General features: G+C 40.8%; 1 protein-coding gene across 6 annotated transcripts in view; it reads left to right on the top strand.

Moving 5' to 3' along the window:
- Positions 1–1,432: 1,432 nt before the first annotated feature.
- TMEM108 (transmembrane protein 108) overlaps positions 1,433–20,075 on the top strand; it is a 166,940-nt gene continuing 148,297 nt past the window's right edge. For 3 of the 6 annotated variants that reach the window (XM_072853809.1, XM_072853814.1, XM_072853813.1), the window contains exons 1-2: positions 1,436–1,671; positions 10,370–10,499. The gene's annotated coding sequence lies outside the window, so the exon portion shown is untranslated. Of the gene's footprint in view, positions 1,802–10,369; positions 10,500–20,075 lie in introns of all 6 variants that reach the window. The other 3 variants (XM_072853815.1, XM_072853812.1, XM_072853810.1) reach the window with 3 other exon arrangements.

Here is a 20,075-nt window from a genome sequence, read left to right as displayed (position 1 = left end):
GAGCACTAATTCTCTCTCCTCCTCTATAGCTCTAAAGGCTATTGACTATCTTACAGAGTCTATAAGCCAGCAATCAGTTTATGCAGTTTGGGCATTATAAACTGGAGTATCCACAAACTGGCAGACATAATTGAGGATGCTGATCTGAGAAGTTGTCCTTATATCTATTTGCTCATCATATAGGAGGCTGGGAATCTTAGACTTCCTAGTCAGTAATGAGTTACTCCATTATTACAGCTCAATTAGCACGTTTAGCCTAATTATTTCATATTTGTACTATGATTAGAAAACATAACTGACTACAGATGTTAGTTGTTGGTGTGTGACATGGACTCAGCCATTCATTTTGTTATTAGTATGTGGCAACTCGAAGAAAATATTGGGCAAAAGAAGAAAAGAGAAGGAAAAGCTGTAAAAACAAGGCAGTAGTTGATGCTCTTGCACTGACAAAGGAAAATCTCATCAAATAGTCCATAGTTTCAATGTTGGTAATATTTTACCAGCAGCAACTCTTTCTTTAATTGGAAGGAAGACTGCAAAGATTGCAAAGCCTCTGGAATGAAATGCTGAGTGACCCGGCAGCTGGATCCAACTCATTGCTATGACCTACGATGTACGTCTGAAGCTGTGCATACCACTATCCACTCTTACATCCTGGATTCCTGACACACTCAACATTTCTGTTGAAGTAATAGAAAATAAGACGTTAGATAGCCTACACTGGCTGAAGATAAGATGTAGCAGGTTTGTGTTGGCTGTTAATAATAGCAATAGAAAACCCAGGGCAAAAATGTAAGTAAAAAAGGTAGGATTTTTCCCACTATCAGTGAATGTAGAAAAATACGAACCACTAATGATTATGGTTAATAAGGGAAGAGGAATGAAGGCTTAAAATTTTCAGCAAGCAGCAGTGCATAGGGTACGGCATTGAACTGGAAGGGATCTGGGTTGAGAGCTGGCACTGTTTCTGGATCTGCACTTCCAAGGCTCAATTCCTCTTGCAGCAGCCACACCAGCTTCCCTAGAAACGTTGCCTTGCCTACAAGGTAAATCCTGATTCAGTGGTGGCAAATTTTCTCCGGGGGTCTCTTCCAGCCGGGTTCAAAATTGTAAGAGTTGCCCTGAAAGCACACCAGCCCTGGTGTAAGTAAGAGCTGTAAAACACTGTCAGAATTTCAAGCCGCCCACTGCTTGTAGCAAAAGGGACTGTATGGAGCAAAGCCCTGTAGCGACCACCTGTAATTTCATTTTAACGCCGTATTCCTGGCAGCAGCTTTTCTTGCGCATTTAACCTTTCCAGCCTGGCCCCCTAAATACCGGGCTTCCCCTTTCGGCGCAATTACCGCTAATCCAATACCGCCCTCGTAAAACCCTGCCCCTAATCTCCCTCGCAGCCGCTCCCCGCTGCCGCAACGGCGGCTCCTCATTTACATTCGCTGCCCGCGCCTCGCCCGCCGCTGCTCCGCGCCCCCGCGGCGGGGCCGCCGCCGCCGCCGCCTCCTCCGCCTCCCCCCGTGCCGCAGCCGGGGACCCTTCCCGGGGAGGCCGGGCCGGCGGGAGCCCCGCCCGCGCCGCCGGGGGAGCATCAGCGTGCGGCGGTGCGTGCCCGCCCGGCAGCAGCGCCGCTCGCTCCGCAGCGCGGGGGGAGCCGCCGCCGGCGCCGCGGCGGAGGTAAGCGCCAGCAGCGGCGGCAGCCGCCGGCTCCTTCCTCCCGGGGCTCAGCCGCCGGCCGGGGCGGGTGCCGCGGGGTTGGGCTCGGCGACACAAGCCCTGGGGGGAAGGATGGGGCCCCGCTTCTGAGGTGCGTTTGCTTATCGGTTGTCTTCTTGTTTTATGAAATAGGGTCTGAAGTGGCAACTGCCTAGAGGTCTGCGCTGATAGTTTAAAAAGCGTTGCGTTGTAACTGTCCGCCTGCATCTTCGTGGGCTCGGTTATATGTGAATAAGCAGTTTCAAGGGGAGGCACGTAGTGAAAATCGCGTATGGATTATTTCCACTCTTTTTGAATGGGTGGGAGCTGCGAGGGAAGGTGACATTAATATCTATCATTGCATGAAAAGCATCATATCTCTTGTGGAAGGCAGGATTTTTTTTTTTTTTAAGCAGGAACTACAAGGTGCTTGTCAGGACCAGTGAGCATATGTTTGCTGAGATGCAAAAATACACAACCGAAGGCACGAGACTGCTCCATATCGTAATGAACTGGGAGCCTGTGGCTTGCATGTTGTATTTAAAGTAGAACACTGCATGAAAGACGGCATCCTTTTTTTAAACAGGTCTTGAAGCGTAGCCAATTGAAAAAGCCTGTTGTAGTACTGTGATAGGCAGTACCTTTTATCTAGGCGGTTTACGAGAGACAGCCTTCATATATTTCTCTCAAATAGTAGGAGGGGCCAGATGACTGTTTCAGGAAAATATTTTAAAGCCTAGATTGAATAGATGGGTTATAACAGGATAAAATAGCTAGGGATAAGTAATTAAGGATTGAACTGACTTCTACAGGAACAATTGGGAAGGAAACTGAACTGTGCTATGAATAAATGGCTGTGCTTGTGCAGCAGAACTACAAAATATATAATCTAGCAGAGAAAATCCACCTCTCAACTGCAGAAAGCAGTCAGGCATTCAAGGTCTGTGGAGGGAGTCCTTTATATGGAGAGGCTTCTGTGGAAAAAGCTGCTAATTAAAGCAAGTAGGATCAGTCCCTCTTTATCCTATTGACAATTTAATGTTTAAAAATGACCCTTTGACTGCCTCAGGAGGTAAATCAGCAATGGGAATGTGCTTCTGATGAATGAGGCTGTCATTTTACAGCAGGCTTTTTCGGGGGGAGGGGCGAAATAGTAGATTAAGGAATGCAATTCAAAAGCAAATTTTTAAAAAGCTGTAATTTTCTCCTAATGCTTTGCAGCAGTACCTCTGGAAAGCAGATGCAACTGTTCAAATCTGTATTAAGTTCTGACTTACATTTGCAGAGTGATTTTAACCAGATAAATTGCAGGAATAGATAACAGTATGGTAACAGTGACACTACCCGTATCTGAAAATATTCTAGTGACTTTACTTAAAAACTATTAACTAGACCTAAGTCTACACATGCAAGCAATTGGCTATTGCCTACTATGCTGTTGTCCCAGAGTGACCTATTCTCCTCTAGTTTATGTAGTAGACTTACTGAAGGTCTTAATCATAAAGTAATCTTTGATGCAGTGAAAGCATTATGGTAAATTTCTTACCAGCTATTCTGATTGTGGTGGACCATGCTAATCAACTGTGTGAACACCACCTACTCCTTTAAAAAATATTTGTTACTTCTGAGGATTTGAAAACTGCAGAAATACCTTTAATCCTATTAGGACTGATGGAATTTACTCTACCCTTGTAAACTGATGTTGTCTAGATTAATGCCAGATATAGAATAGTTTGAACTTTAGTCTTTCCACTGGAGAGATTAAAGAAAGAGGGAAGGCAATTGCAAGTGCTACAATGGTAGAGATGCAATTATGCGATTGTATACAGGATCTGCAGTTATAATAGCATAATGCAGAACAGAATAAAACTCAAGCTTACTATTGACAAAGCCTTTTATATCTGCTAATAAAACTGATGTGCCAATATAACGCTAAAGTAGCTGCAGTAATGTGCATACATTAAAGAAATTTTATGTATTGACACTGACTGCCTTAAAAAGTTTGAAAACACTGGGCAATCTTTCCTTTCCTGGCAACAGGAGGCAATATTCCTAAGTGCTTGTGCTGTAGCATCTGCTCTGGTGCTGCCTTCCCTTGGAGGTCTTGCCAGGGCTGAGTCTTGCCTTAACAGATAAGCTGAATCAGCACAGATTGTGTTTCTTCCTAGCCTGCAGCTGCCCATAGCAAGAGTTTAGCTAAGCCGAATCCCTTGGTGGGCATGCAGCAGACTTCAGTTGCATCAACAAAACCTGACCAATTCATGCTCCAGTTTAGCTCAATGCAGGTAAACAAGTTCTTCCCTGAGGATTATAGCTAGACCAGAGGTTTTGATGATGCTGTAAGTTGGATTAATCAATTGCCAGGTAAATAAAGGCAATTAATATACACATAAATTCTAGTGTATGTACTTGCAAATGATTTATTCTGGTCAGAGTTAATGGATCTGTGTAAAAACTTTCACCGAATTGTTTCATGGTATCCTGGTTTGTGGAATTTATGAACTGGTATGCCTGGCTGTATTTACTAAACAACTAAATGAATTAATAACCAACAAATTTATTAATAGATACTAAGTTTTTGCATCCAAACGTCAGCTGTGTGGTGGAGTGCAACTAAAGACAATGTGGTGTCTGCAACAGATCTCCTTTTAGTGACAGGGTGTGAATTCATGACTGTGATACTGAAGATGGTTAACTGAAAATCAGTAGAAATTAAAGTGAGTGAAAAACTATCTTGTCATTCCCTGAATCATTCCAAGGAAACCATTAGACAACACAGTTACTGTGGGATAGCTGCAAATAACTCAGCTGGAGGCATGAGCTGGCCACAGTAAATATACAAAATAGGAAAAATGAAAATTGCAGTTAAGTTTCTAACTTAACATCCACAAAAAGAAAGCTTCATCGTTGACTCTCTTGTCTGACTGAAGACTGAGTTATTCTTCAAAAGAAACAAGAGTGAGACCAGATTGTAATTTTGGACCTACTTTGTAGCCTGTTGTAAATAAAGCTTTTAAAACTTGAGTTTGGGGTACTAGAACTAGAATGTTGAGGTTAAAGGTGTTACCTATAGATCATTAATGATAGGAATGTGGTAACTATTGCAATAAGGAGTGATGGGTGTGGGAAAGAATGACCCTTCTCTTGCTCCTGGCTAACTGAGGAACTGGATTATGCAGAACACTTAGCTGCCTCTTTGGGTAAGAACATGATGCATCTCTGCTTGATACTGGGTAGCCCTTGCCACTGATGACAACATATGTATTCCATAGTTAAAGCAGTCATTGTGACCTTTGATTTGCTGAGAGCATTCGCTGAAAGAAGTGTATGGGTTGGCACACTTACCTGTTTTCCTTTGCAAAGCCCTCTTGAGCACTGGGTAAGGGTCCAACTTGTTCTTTGTTATGCGGATGAATTCTCTATGCTCTCTCATCATTCCTTCTGCATCAGAAAGCAGGTTTTATCCAGTGTGCTGTGATGCTGAGGAAAAGATTTGCTAACTAAAATTGCTTTGGCAGTCTCCATTTGGGAGCATGATATAAAGGGCAAGACATAAACATAATGCCACAAGTGGGCAATGCATTAAATGCTGCAAGCAGAACTACTGATCTTACTGCAAGCAGCAGTGACCACTGGAGCTTTTTCTTTGAAGAAAAGCATAAGAGGAGTTGTATGATTCTTAGAGTAAGGAACATCTCTAGCATCTAGTGTAATTTTCAAAGTCATTGTTTCATCAGGCCATTCCATCCATAAAGAGTGAAGACCTCAAATGAAATTCTTGTCCCACTGTTCAGGATCAGGTTTTCAACTTAGCCATGTCAGTAACATACTTGTTTTAAAACAAATAAATAAATTAGGGAACAGGGCTCTGATTAGAGGCTCACAGAATGGCTGAGGTTGCAGGGACCTCTGGAGGTTGTCTGGTCCAACCCTCTGCTCAAAGCATCTACAGCAGGCTGCATGGGGATGTGTCCAGCTGGGTTTTGAATATCTCCAGTCTCCAGGGATGGAGACTCCACAGCCTCTCTGGGTGACCTGTACCTCTGTTGGACCACCCTCACAGTGAGAGTTTCTTATGTTGAAATGGAATTGCTTGTGTTTCAGTTTGTGCCTGTTTCCTCTTGTTCTTTCACCGCACGCCCCTGAGAAGACTCTGGCTCTATCTTCTTTACTCTCCCTTCTTTGTCACAAGGGCATTCTTCTGGCTTGTGGTCACCTTGTTGTCCACTTGGGCTCCCCAGGTCTTTCTCTGCAAAGCTGTTTTCCCAGCCAGTTGGCCTCCAACCTGTACTGGTACAAAAGGAGAGGGAGGACTAAACAAGAAGGGAGGAAGAAGAGAAAATCACAAGAAGAGTAGGAGAAGGAGTTGGGGTTGGAAGTGTGCAGAGGAATGCAGGCAACTGGAGCCAGTATGCTGGTTGCAGCAGGCTGGTTTACCTCAGCCTCATTATAATGCTATTGGGGGAAGACCACAGTCTTGAATGTCAATCCACAAGTGCTCCCATGCTTGGCAATTTAAGCAGGATTTAATGCATCCTGCAACTATAAACAATGGCATTAGTGTGAATCAAAAAGGATGTGTGAGTTTTGTCCTGAGGTTGGTATATACACTTCCAGGGCAGTCAGGACGCTTTCCTTTTCAACGGTCTTTGCAATGGCATAGTTCTGGCAGTTTTGGTATGATTTAATAAAAAGTTTGGCTGGGCAGCTCACGTTGCTTTACTAAGCTCTGTATATTCAGGCAGACTTTTCCAGGAAGGGCCTTTAAGTAAAACATCACGATGCCTCCAAGGAGCAAACATAGTTTTATGACAAGACACTAGTATAATATATTAGTTGGGGAAGACATGGGGGAATTGGTGGTGAAAGAAACCTTCTGTGGTCAGTTAAAGGATCACTGGCATTCAGATTGTAATCCAGTGGTAGTCCTCTAGAATAGATGATGCAGGACTACATTTAGGAGTCCTTTATGATGGTCCTAAAATGGAGGTTGCACAATAAGATTGATTGTGGGGTTTCATAATACATGTATGCATGTACATTTGAGCATATAACTCTCTCATGTTTGGAAATAACACAGGTGTATCAGAGTTTTTAATATCTGAGAAATAGTTTCAGCTTTGGCCTTGTAATTGGTCCAGATTCACATCCACTGTAAACAGGTCAATCAAAATCAATGGAGCAGGACCTGTCTGCCCTTTGTGTACCTTGCCTGTTATGGTTTTTCTTCCAGAAGATTGAAAGTCACCCAAGAAGCATAAAATAGAGGGATTTTGCTTGATCAATGATGTTCCTATTCAAAGACTTCAGAGGTGTGATCCATGTGATCTGTGCCAAGCTGTTAAAGCAATGGCTTATAGCATGTTCTGCAACTTCAGATTGGAGAGGTGCAGGTAGGGTGCTCTCTGTACATGAGCACACACAGAAAAACTAAGATCAGCTTTTCACATGGTAAGATTTTTAAGAGGTAGAGCTAACATTTGTAAGTGGAGCTGAAAGCAATGCAATCACTTTTACGTATTGCTAATGCTCCTTTGCTCAGCTTTATTTTTTTTTATACCTATGTAGATTAACAGTGTAGCTGATAACAGTCAAGATGTATGTTATCTCTCAAACAGCTCACTTTGCTTCAGTTTCTGAGTAAATAGTTAAAGGCGTATCATGTAGCCAGACACTTGAAGACACTCTAGGAGTTTTGTTAGTTAACCTGCACTTTCTGTAGTTCATGTAATGCCTATCATTATGTAGAAAAACACTGTAAAATAATAACAGTATTATATACAAAGGACTAGAAATAGTGTACATCCAAGGTCTGAATACAAAATAATGTTGTAACATTCTATTTATAAATGGTAGATTCAAGGAGATCTCCTATTCATTTCTGTTTCTATCGGCATTTGAGCAGAGCCTGTGCATCGTGAGGGTAATTAATCTTGGTGATCAACCAAGAAAAAACAGTTTTAGTTGTCTTTTCACTCTTTATCTTGCTTGCTGCTGTTGGCTCATTCCTCTTTGTTCTCCAATGCAGGCTACCTCATATCTATCCCTGCAGTCACATAATTGATGTGATTGCATACACAGAGTCCTTATTCTATAGGAATTTGGCACATGACAGCCAATTTTTCCATTGAACTGTAATCGGTTCTTCAGTAGTGTTGTGGGAGTGGTACGTCATCAGAGTTCTCTTTACCTGCATCCAGGCATGTACCAAAGCCTATGTCCCAAATGTGCCTTTTCTTAACCTGCTGCCTCTTCCTGCCAAGTTGAGTGATCTAGTGCATGGTTCAGTGAAGTGCCTCTTTGGCTCACTATCCAAAGGACAGCAGTCACTCACCTCTGTCTGGACCCTGCTTGCTTCAGGTCTCCTTGGTGCTACAGGGACAAGGAGATTGATCACCTTCTCACAGAGATGGTTGGCTGTGTAATGCCAAGGAGACTTGGTGGCTGCCTGTCCTGACCTACAGGCTCTGGTCTATCCAGCAGGTCTGAGATGGCAGGAGGGTTTAATGTTTTAATACCAGATTTACTTATTTGTAGATATTTGACATTGTGTTGGATTTTGATTTAGAAAATCAAATCATTGATTTTCTAAATCTTTTATTTAGATTTTTTTATTTTCTAAATCTTTGATTTAGAAGAGTGATACAGCGTTATGCTGAAATCACAACACAAGCATGATATAACAATTGTAATATACAGTGGAATTGCAATGCAAACTCATTCCCCGTGCCAGTCTCTACATGCTCCACTGTCACAAAGAGGGGGGTTTTGTCCTAATTAGAGAGGTCCCAAACCATGGATTGAATAAAAATATAGTCTGGAAATCTTTAGATGGCCTGCATAGTGAGGCATTCTTAGTATTTTTTTTCCTAGCAGTTTGCATTCTGATGCTTAATTTCTAAGAATGAATGTTGTATTTTTTCCGTGTTAAGTCATGGCTCTCATTTTAGCCAGTACTTCTGAAGGACAAATCTTGTACTTCACTGAAATCAAGTCCTGAAAGTTGTCAGAGGGAAGAGGAGAGCCTAGATAAGGTTGGGAGTTATCTGGAGATTCAGAGTCAAGGACTCTAGGGTAATTGTGCATGACCTTTCAGATCTGAGATCTGTCTGCATCAAGGAGGAGGCACAGCTCACTTGAAACATTTCCCAGGATCAAGGCTTTTGCTGGCTCCATCAGGAGTTTCAGGTTTAAAAGGCGATTAAATCAGATGTATGTTGTGCCATCAGTGTGTGACATGCCAGCTCTGCTGTGCAGTGACGCCCTGTGTGCCATCCTTTGTGTGGGAATTTACACCAGGATGTAAGGCTACAAGTAGTTAATATAGTATAAAATGTCATCGCTGATGATTTTTAGGCATTCTGACTGAAGTGAGGTGAAAGCAAAGCCACAGTTAATTTTCAATTTTCCATGGTAAAAAAAAGGATGGCAGGAGAGAGCAGCCTAGTAAGATGTGCATACTACAAACCATATATACACGAAGCTATACTAACCTTTGAAATACTCGTAAACAGTTTTTGTGGAGAGCAGGGGTAGTTTGAAGCAGCAGCATCCAAAATGTGGAAAGCAGCAGGTGTTGTGCATCCCATTTTCTATGCCATGGTGCTGGAGCCAGGGGTGTCTGGTGAAAACTTGTAATGAAACGGTTGAATGCTTTGAGAAGTTGAACACAGCTCAGCAAAGCAGATCTGAACTGACGTGGACTCCCTGTCTGCCAGTAAACAGATAATTGTACTCTGTTTAATTGAACTTTCATGAACCTAAATTATGTTTCTGTAAAATCCACCATGAAAATGTGTTCTGCTTGTGGATCCTGCATATGGGGGATCAAGATATTGGGGGTGGGGAGGGGTATCTGTCAGGTACACAGGTAATGCTCTATGTGCTGTACAGTCTGCAGTGCAGAGTCAAGCATATATAAGTGACTCCCTCATAGCTTTTGTTGATGGAAGCTGTAGTGTCTAAGCAGAGAACCTGTTGCTTGATTTTTCAGAGGTCCTTTTGGTTTGGATGCCCAAATTTAAATACCTGGAAGGCACTGCAGCTATAGATACATTCAAGGCATCTCACTGTGATTCCCTGAGTAGTTTTACCAAAAAATCCCCCTGACTGAATTTTCCTACTGTCCCACTAATTCACTCTGCTCCTGAAAAACTTTGAACAGTGTTCAAAGTAACTTTTTTGGAAGGCTTTTTTCTTTTTTGTTACCTTAATTGCTGAACATAAATCTTGGCCACTCTGTCAACCTCCAGTTTCTGAAATTAGTAGCATTCCTAATCCTGAACTAGTATTTAAATGTAACTTAGTCCCTTTCCACAAGAATCAACCTTTAACAGATAAATTGACAAAGAAATTGACAATTCAGAGATGCAAGTTATGTTATTTCTTTTGTACAGTAAAGTGAATTTCATAAGGTAGGAGCATGTTCTCAACTATATAAGATATACACATATGGAATGTGATGTTCTGGAAAGTCTGCAAAGAAATCCTAGAGTCCTCTACTTATATTCTCAAAAATCAACAACCTACAGAAACTTTGATCTGTAATCCATTACACTGAAAGCTCTGGAGAGCAATAGGAGCTGCATGGCACAGAGCCATATATATTTAAATTGAATGCCTTGTAGAATGAGATGAATAAACATCTTGGAATAACACACCCACTTCTGTAAATTTACAGGTTGCACCATCTGGCAGGTTAAAAATAAGAAAACAAGAAGCTGGAAGAGTTACTATTACCAGGAAGATCCAAACCAATGGACTGTATGGATATAGATATGTTTGAAGGCATCTGCTCTTCCCATTACAAGGTAAGACACAAAAGGATTTTTCTGCTGGTTTCTTTCTCTTCAGTGCGGTGCAGCTCTCTTTTGTGCCACTGCCCAAGATGCCAATGGAGGTATTCTCCAAAGCTTGTTCAGTCTAGTGGCTCACTATTAATAACTGTGGCCTACAGTTAATGTATAACTGGACTATATTCAGACCTGAAAAGGCCTCAGCTTTCAAAAGTCAATTACAAATGTGGATCCTCAGGGCCTGTAAAATTCGAAGTTTTATTATGTAAAGTATCTGTTCAGATAGCTCTACAGGTTGTCTATTTTTAGCGTGTGCTAATAGGAGACCTTCCCAATCACCTAAGGCATCTTTTTTATGTGCTTATTAATTGCTGTAGATTGAAGTAGATTTGAAACCTGTACTTCTTAGTGCAGGATCTTGATCAGGAGAAAATGTCTCTAAACTGGATGCCAGAAAATGCCTCTAACTGGAGATGCAAGTTATGCCATTTTCTTTGCACAGTCTTAGTGTTCTTTCACTTCTAGGATTGTTATATGGTTTGTTTACAAAAACTGCTGCAGTTTTCTTTTTTTCTATTCCAATAAAAATTAATTACATATTGCTCTAAGCTGGGGGTGGTGGAGAGCTTGATACATTTTCTTGGCATCTTTTGCCTGATGCCTGGGTATACTGTCACTCTGAATGCTTCCTTTACCGAGTTGTTTTAAGGGAAGGTACAAAACACAGATTTTTAAAAAACTTATTTGAAACTGGTAGAAACCCTTGAGAGACATGAAGCAAACTAATTTTAAAGTAAAATTTCTCATTTCCAAGATGATGTAGTTCTGCATGGCTGGGGGATGGCTATGTGGGAGTTCTTCCTATTCTAACAACTCTGATCAACACAAGATTGCTACAGAGCAAATGCAAAACCACACCACCAGCTCTGTGTTACTCAGGAGCTCAAGTCAGGCAGTTGTGCAGTTGCAAAAAGGGACAATTACAACTGGTCTTAGCTGGTGTCTGCTTTAACCCAGAGGGGACTTTCAGCTGAAGTCAGTGTGACACTCCATTTCTCCATTTTCACCAGCCAGTGTTAAATGATGAGGGAACCATCTGTGCTGGGGCAATGCACTGCCATTGCTTCTATTCTGTACGGAAATACTGGCCACCAGTGTCCAGTGTTACCAGTCTGCTGTTTTCTCAAGCATGAGATACACTCTTCTCATTCATCTTTTGTGGAAGAACTAAATTGAAGAGATCCTCTTCCGGTGGGGAATGTAACAGACTGTGGCGCTGCATCCTATAGAAACAGGAGGCGCTCTGTTGTACACTGAGATAACAGGAATGAAATGTGTGAAGTATTTAGAAAATGCAAAGATAAGCAATAGCAAATACAACTTACAAGGAAAAACAATTCAAACTCTTGAGTACTTGGGACATTCCAGTAATTTTCTGTAATTGTTGTTACGGAGGAATGTACATAGGCCATAAAAACCTGTAAGATCTGGTCTAGATAGCAGACACTTCTCTGAAGAGTTTTATTTCCCCTCCCAGATGCTTGTGTGACCCCTTGCATGCACACACAAGTGCTCCAGTGGAATCTGTATTGCCACCAGTTACTGCCAGCTTCCACGAGTATAAATGCTTGCCTGGTCTGTGCTTTCTTGTTTGAACATCTTTACACTTGTGTTTTATGAAATCCCCAGCTTTAGTGCAAATTCCGAATATAATGGGGGGAGGGGAATGACAGCTTTGGTTCCGCATATGCAAAATGAGAATACCATTTTGTGTTGCCACCTTGCCCATTTTAATCATTTCCTTCTCTGAATCGCAGCTTCTGAGTTTGTGCTTCTTGGCCTGGGAGGGAGCCCAGCCTTGGACAGGGCCTCTGGCTGTTGCGTGGCAAGTAATCCTTCCAAATAGGATTTGCATTCTTGCAGCAGCCATTCTGGGATAGAGAATGAATACATGGAGGCAAATTCTGCTTACACAGACATAGCTCAAGTCCAGCCATTCAGAACACGAGTCAATGACAGACAGAGTTGCACATAAATTGAGTCCTTTCTGAAAAGAACTGCTGCTAGTGGCTAAGAAAAATGTACAGGGTCAGAGCGTCTGCAGTGTCTTAGTTAACTGGATTTATAGGCACTTACTCACAGCAAAAATGTTGTTAGAGCCCCAGAGTTTCTTTGTTAGTTTTCATTTGCCGAGGACTGTCATCCCTGCAGAGTTGTCATGTGGAAACGTGAGCTTGCAACACAGCTACTTCTGTGTACAGTCTCAGTCTTCACTTAAAACTTCATTGCTCTTTCAGTGCTGTGTACTCTCTGCTTTAAAGCACCTGAGATGGTCTACTATAGTGACTCTTCTATTTGGGATGATAGTCTGCAGCTGTAGGATAGAATAAGTAACTGGTGGTAATAGTGGCTTAAATCAAAGCCAGACCTTGAATCCCTGAACTTTTATATTGCCATTTATTTGTGGGCATTATTCTTGATAGCCTTCTAGGTGTGTTTATCCTTTTTTTTGGCTGAGAAATGATTGAAACATCAAACAAAGCTTAGGAAGTGAAGGAACAGACTACCTTCTGGTTTATACCCAACACAGGTATTCCAATATTAACAGAAGCTATGTGAGTTTCAGTTAATTTTTTTCAGCAATCTAAGTTTTAAATGAAAGCCTGAAGAATAAGCACCTGAAAACTTCTGGGAAGTCATGTGTTAGAAAAGTTCAAAACTGAATAAAAATTTCCTTCAACTCATAAAAATGTTTTGTAGCTCTTCGTTTTTTCTCTGCAGAACATAAAGATGTGTTTGTTCTCTATATTGAAGCACTGGTAACTTATAATTGAAACATTTATTTTCAAACTTCAGAATAGCTGAATCAAAATCAGTTCATTTTGCTAGGAGTTCACTGTTCTGTGAAAGATTTCCTTATAGTTAAATAAAATAAATTGATTTTGCTTATGACTTAGTCCTGTCTTTATCCTTTCTGGTGCATTAAATTTGATGTTCCTATTATTCACTTTTACTACTAGTGCTGAGGAACCCCAGGTGTTGACGAGGCCTCAGTTGTGCCAGGTACCACGCTGGGTCCAGCATAAATTGCAAATGCACTTTTCTGCAAAGAGTATATGATCAAAGAGGCAAGCCAGATTAGATGGGTACAGACCCAGGAGCACAGGGGACAGTGAGACATTTTTCATCAGCATGGTAAGTAGTGGCTTCAAGAACCTGCAGGCAGCCATTTACATATGCAACTCTATATCCTTGAGGTGATTGTGTTTTAAGGTGGTGGAGAATCAAAGCATTTCATCCCTGCAAGTAGGGAGGGATCCAAAGAATTGCCCATAATGTCACTGTAGTACTCCGTCCATGCTGTTTTGGTTTGAATAAGAGCAGTTTGATTTAAATCAACTTGGAAATGGGAGCAGCTTCTTGGCAGTGGGGGGAAGCCTTTCCCTTTTGGAAGTGAGGGTGACATACAGCTCGCCTGTCCTGCGGTGTAATTTGTCCTGACATTTGCTGGCACAGTAAGTTCTAACTAACTGCAGTGACATTTGCCGTGTGTGACATAATTCGAAACACTTTTTCATAATACTTCCACTTGAACTGAAAGCAGCCAAACTGTCTTTTCTAATTTCAGCCCTTTTGATCCCTTGTTCCCAATGATAAGTTCTGCTTTGCAGTGTTTCCCAGTGCTGCCTGAAGTAAAAAGATGAAATAGCAGCTAGCAATCCAAGGTTTTTCCCCTGTCGCTACTTGAGAGCATGCCAGAAGTCATTGATCCGTCATGAGCTAAATCCTGAAGGAGTTAGCTTCAGAAGTTAGCCCTCCCAAAGCAGACATTAAGATATAGAAGTAACAACAGAGCCAACTAACAATAAGGTGTGTTTGTGTTTGCTTCCATTTATTACTACTAACATTGGACACTAGTCACAGAATATTATATTTAAAACTCATCAAAAGGAAAATGGTATGGAGTGCAATCAGTGTCTTCACAATCAAAAAGAATGCATTTTTCTAGTTTTGATGTGGGTCACCAAGTGGGAATTGTTACAACTTTGGTTTTAATTTGTTTCTGCAAGGAGGGTGTCTTTTCTTCAGTAAAGAATACCTAAACATTTCTTGCTGCTTAGTCATCTATTCAAGTAGCATGCGAGATGCTGCAATTATTTCCTGATGACTAGATGGAAAATACAGTTGTTTTGATAACATTTTGTTCATGCTGATGCAATTGAATATGCATAACTCACTCCACTTGATGATCTGGCCCTGACAAGTTTGATTACTATTCCTAATAGTAAGCAATAACATTTCTTTTGGGGTGGTAGGAGACTATTATGTACAATGTGGATGAAAAAAGTCTTATGGCTGCAGTTAAATGCAGTCAAATGTCATGGAGAATTCACCAGTAGATGGAGGAAGTTTGGGAGTATGACCTCTTGTTTGGTAGCTGCTATAAAAGTAAACTGGTATACTGTGTAAAATCAGACTGGGAAATCTGATATAAAGATAAACTTGCTATGAGACTAAGAGGGTCCATAAGTACTGGCAAAAAAAAAAAGTAGTGGGTACCTGGTTACGCAGGATGCGTAGTGCTTCCTCTGGTTTTTTGACAAACATAGAAACAAAAGCTGGGACACTTTTAGGTATCTACTTATTTAGCCTCAGGTTCCTCACAACCCATAACGAGTCAAGGTTTTGAGGACAACCTTATATCAGCTCTGTGAGGTGGGGAAATGCCCTTATCCCACCCCCCCATACAGATGGCCACTGAGATTAGCCCAGGATCATGCAAAGCAGAGAACTAAATTCCACTTCTAAAACCAAGCACCAGACCTGGCTATTCACTCAGTACTCTTAGACTAGCGGGTTGATCTTTCTGCAGAATGAGTAGGCCATACCACTCCTATCCTCAGTTAGATTAAGGATCAGTCTGTTGAATTTCAGCTGTGCACTTCTAGGTCAGATTTAAAGTCAGGAAAACGGTCACACTTCATTTCAGCTATTTGCTGTTCAGGAAGAGAACTGAAAATAGTAAATGGAGTACAGAAAACTATAGAAATTCAGGAGAGACTCAGTTTTGGAGTTCAGCTTCTTACAAGAAAGAGGCCAAACTGAACTTTTAAACTCTAATCTGCCTGCAAAGGTGAGGTTGCAGCTGAGACAGCATCACCTTGTGCTAAAGAGGTCCCTGTAAATAAAGATCCTCATACTGGAAATTAAGTCGGTATACAAAATGTTACAAATGTATACAGTGTGACTTGTGTATTTATTTCTGTATCTGTGCTGTTAATTACATTAACATTTAAAAGTGCATTTTTAAAGTTCTATTTGTGATATAACCTTTTCTTTTTTGTTTCTGTTTTCATCTTTTTTTATTCCTCCTTATATGAATGTGCTAATTGCTTAGATATAGTTAGAGGTATACTGCTTAAAAACAAGCCTTTGTAAAAGCAAATGCAAAGTAAAATTCTTTTTTAAACAAGTGTCTTTAGGCATTTAGCATGCCAACAGCAGTGCTAAGAAGTCAAAGGAATGCTCTTGAGTAGGAAGGCAGAAGCACATCACGTGAAGTTTCACAAGTGAAAGCCAGCATCCTCTTTCGCAGGTAGTTGGAGTTGTTTATAGCTGCAAAGAGCTAGCTGTGTGCTGAATCAAAGTGCTTAAAAAGTGGGGAAAGATTTTGACTTCTGAATGTTCTGTAAAAGCATGTTTTCATGCATTTCAGTGTGGGATCCAAATTTAAATTGTTGGCATCTCTCTAAATGTGTATTAAAAGGTATGGGAAAATGATATATATGATAAACTATGTCAGAAGAAGGAACGGTGATTTCTTTTGCTAGAAAGTGAGACAAAGATGGTCTGAGCGTGGCCTTACCCACAAGATCTGATTGGGGTTTTTTGCATGGCTTTAGCCAAATTACCTAATTTATCTACCTTAAATCTTTCCTTTGGTTAAGTGGAGTAATAGCACTAGCTTCGTTTGACTTTGGGAACGAAATGAGGGGAAAAATGTATGTGCAGTTGCTGAAGATCCAGATTGTTAAAAGTGCAGAGTACTGTTATTATATGACTTTGGTCTAGTTTGAACAACATAATCAGCAGGCAGCTGTGTCTAGGCATCCTAGTGAACTACCAAATAAGCATTTAATATCCTAAATCCTCTGTTGGGGTTGTCTTTTGATTACATCAGTGTTATAATTCTTGCTTTCTTTTATAGCTGTTCGAAGAATAGATTGGCTGGTGCTTTTTTGAAAGTTATATTCTTTGTCCCAGTCCTTTTTCTGAATGCTCTGAAGAATTGTACTTTTTGCTCTTTTAGCTGCATCCACCGCTGGCTTTCCTTGCTCAGCTTAGTCAAATTTTGGAAGTCGGGTATATTGTCTATAAACTTCAGGTGGTTCAGCTACTCTGCCTTTTATGCTGAGTCTTTTTTTCTTTTCCACACCATTCTCCAGAAGAGACTTTCAAAGCTAAGAATGGCTTCAGAGAGTCACCTTGTACCATTCTTCTTTCTGATTTGGTCTGTTAGCTGCTCTTGTGTTATGTTATGGTAGAGGCAACTGTTCACCAAAAATGGTGCATGTTAAAATCTTATTCTCAGAGCTTTTCTTTAAATTGAAGGATGTTTTACCTCTCACAGTCGCAAATTATTAATTGCAAATTATTAATTTGCAATTGTTGCTGCTTCTTTTCAGATGTAATCTTCATGTCCTTGAGTAGAATCTCTCTTAACATTCTGTTGTCTTAGGCACACATAGTCTACTTTATTTCCTGATTCTGCCACACAACCTAATAGCTTTTGGAATGGAGGTTGTCAGGTACCATTTGGCAGGAACCACCATACTACTCTTATTTTGGACATTCTTTGGCAATTTAATAATACTGTATTCTTCAGTTTTCTGTTTCTTAGCAGTAGCTTACATCTTTCTTCATCTTTCAAACTCCATATGTTTGTCTTGCCTTTATTTTCCCCTTTTGGAGAATTTGACATCTTCCACCCTTCCCCTTAGGCTGTTGAAATTCTTCCTTCATCTTACTGTGCCTTTCCAGGTTAATTTTAGCTATCTGCTTATGGGTGATCAATCTGTTTTTATCCAGCTTTACACTAAGTGGGATCTTCTTTGTGTTTCTCTCCTGGGACTGTGTCATCCCTTGAACTTTTGCTCTGTAGAGAAGTAGAAATATTCTGCTTCTCGGTCGCAAAAAAAATCAAACACATTTTCATGTTGGTAGTTAGCATTTTGTTGTCTTATCTAATTTCAGATCAAATAATTTTACATGGTGTCTCTTCATCTACAAGGAAATTATGCTAGCATTCCTATTTTCTTGTGCTAAACTTATTAGACAGGCATGTGTAATATCATGCCTGTCTCTTGCAGCTTCAATTATATGTATATATATGAAAACAGTGCTTTGTGCTCTTCACGCACTTGTGCATAACTTTTCAGTGACTTTCTGCTGGGTGTCTCTTAAGAGTTTCCAGTTGTGTTCCATCCAGCATCTTTTCTAATTTAATGTTGCTGCTCTCATGATTCAAGTTGCAGGACACCTGACTTCCAGGCTTGGAGGAGTGAAGGAAATTTGGAACTTGTTAAAGAAATTTTGGCAAGAAGTGGAGGTGATAATTTTCAATAGCTCATCCAGCAATAAGTTGAGAAATCCGAATGCCTGATTTCTCTCTGATGTAAGTGGCACCACTTATTTTAAAGTAACCTTAGGAATAAAAGACCAAAATAGAATGACCTGAGGCGTGTGCTGTACACATGGCAGATCAGAACAAAGCAGTCCTAATGAAATAGGCCTTCTTTCTCTCTTCACATAAGCAGCTCCTGGGGAAAAAAGTGTTGTGATTTTCCCCTGCACAAGTAAAAAGGCATAGGAAAGTGATGTGATGAAACCTGTTAGGGACATGTTCCTTAAAAATTTCCCTAGAGTATTGGCTCTCAAGTATGAAGACTGTCTGCACTGATCAGTAGAAGTATCCAGGTATAGAGGAAGCTGTTCTGCCTACTTTCCTGCAGATCTTTCCCCAAAGAACTGGAAAAATTTTCTAACCACTTCAGATATCAGGCATGGTCTCATCTAAGGTGTGCATCAGTTCCAGTGGAGCAAAGAGGAATGTGGAAAAATGTGTTTTAAACAAATGTAGTTCCCTGAGAGAAATTTGTGTTAGTACCAAAGACCCATTTTTTAAGATCTTGTAATTCTTCATAGTGAAGGGAATAACTGAATACAGGTGAGGAGAATGGTTCTGCTGCTTCTGTCAAGTTTCCTGTGTAACAGGCTAGTAAATGAACAAATTCAAAAAGCTTTTAGGATCTTTAAAAAACCCAAACACAAAAACAGATTGTTGCTCAGTGTAATTATCAGAAGGGCTAGGCAGCTAGCCTTGACTGATTTGAAGGCTACCATTAGGACCTATCCACTTCAATACCAATATGGCAAGACATCTTAAAATCTGACACTTCGTCTATAATGGTGTATTTCCTGTGGAAGGTGTGGTGTTGCTGCACGGAGGTATGTTTGGGAAGTGCTTTAAGATTTGTAGATGAAAGTTGTTATATATGAAATGTACAAAGTGTTAGAATATCAAAGGGGTAGGGGTTTATATCTAGAGATAAATAATTGGCTACTTCCCAAAATGTGTTTTTAGTTTTCAAGAACCATAGGGTACAATGTACCAGCAGGGCTCCCTAAGAATTAGGTTTGGATACATGCCTGCCAGCGGTGACTTTTTCTTAAAAGAAAAGGTGATTTTAGATGTCAGCAACTAATAGTACAAAACCAGTCTAGTGCTCAATCTGATAGCACAGCTGCTGCAGTTTGGTTCTGAGGCAGGAGCTTGGGAGAGAGAGTTGGGGAAGGCATTGAAGGGGTGGGAAGATAATGTTCACACTCTGCACAAGTAGCATAAGCTCTTTGTTTAATCTAATATCCTCAAATCTGACATGGATAACTATCCGCGGGGGATATTCAAAGACTGTAATTAAGAAGTTTTTATATGAGGAGAGGATAACTCACTGAAACATTGCAGGAAGGGTGGCTGTGAAAATTTTTCCACAGTTTTTTTTTTCAATGCTTTTTGTCTCCAGTTTAACCTCATGTTGTACTGAATCACCTTCATTTTCCCTGTCTGACATAAAATGCATTAGTGCGTTATGGGAAATACTCAGATCTGCTGCAACAAGGGGCTCACTTGCTATTTTTCTTCAAACTAGCGGTAACAGTGCTCTGCAGCTGTGGCATACTCCACTCTAATGTCGGTGGGATTGTCGTGTCAGGTCTAATACAGGTTTTTTGCTACTGCATTATAAATGCAGCAAAACTTGCGAACCATGATCACCAAAAGACTGTTCAAGCTGATTTCTTATCATTGGAGCTTACTGCCTGTAGTGAACAGCTGGGTAGTCATGTAACTAGGTAAAGGTCAGAAGTAATCCACCACTTTGCATTCTGGCACTGCAGACCCTTTCTAAATACAGTAGCTAGCTGCGGAGGTGGGGTCTGTTTGGATCTCCCTCATGGCATGCACAACGTGATGAGAAAAGTAGCTATTGAAAGCTTAGTTTCTTATTTCAAGACAGGTTGCCCAATTCCTGT

The sequence above is a fragment of the Ciconia boyciana genome, chromosome 2 (assembly GCF_034638445.1).
Source record: "Ciconia boyciana chromosome 2, ASM3463844v1, whole genome shotgun sequence".
Taxonomy (NCBI): Eukaryota; Metazoa; Chordata; class Aves; order Ciconiiformes; family Ciconiidae; genus Ciconia; species Ciconia boyciana.
Note: the sequence above shows the minus strand (reverse complement) of the source record. Positions and strands in the feature narration are given on the sequence as shown.